Source organism: Nestor notabilis, unplaced genomic scaffold, assembly GCF_000696875.1.
Source record: "Nestor notabilis isolate BGI_N333 unplaced genomic scaffold, ASM69687v1 scaffold32086, whole genome shotgun sequence".
In the NCBI taxonomy this organism is placed as follows: domain Eukaryota; kingdom Metazoa; phylum Chordata; class Aves; order Psittaciformes; family Psittacidae; genus Nestor; species Nestor notabilis.
Window position 1 is genome coordinate 1 of NW_009934821.1, and position 286 is coordinate 286.

Genomic DNA, 286 nt, shown 5'->3' on the forward strand with positions numbered 1-286 from the left:
CTCAGCGCCCCTGCTCCCCTCAGCGCCCCTGACTCCCCTCAGCATCCCCACTCTCCGAGGCTTCCTCCATTCCCATCCCAGGCACTAAAAGAGGGTTGTGAAGGAGCCTGCCCCACTTACGAGGACCCATGGAGGGCTGTTCGCCAGGGGCAGTTTGCTTTTAAATGTGTTTCTTGTTGGAGAGGGGGGTCTGTAACCACAAGAGTCCCCCCTAAATCCATTCATCCCACTGGGGCATCCTGGCCCTTCGTGTGTGCCTCTCCGGTTATAACGTTTGTGGCGGGGG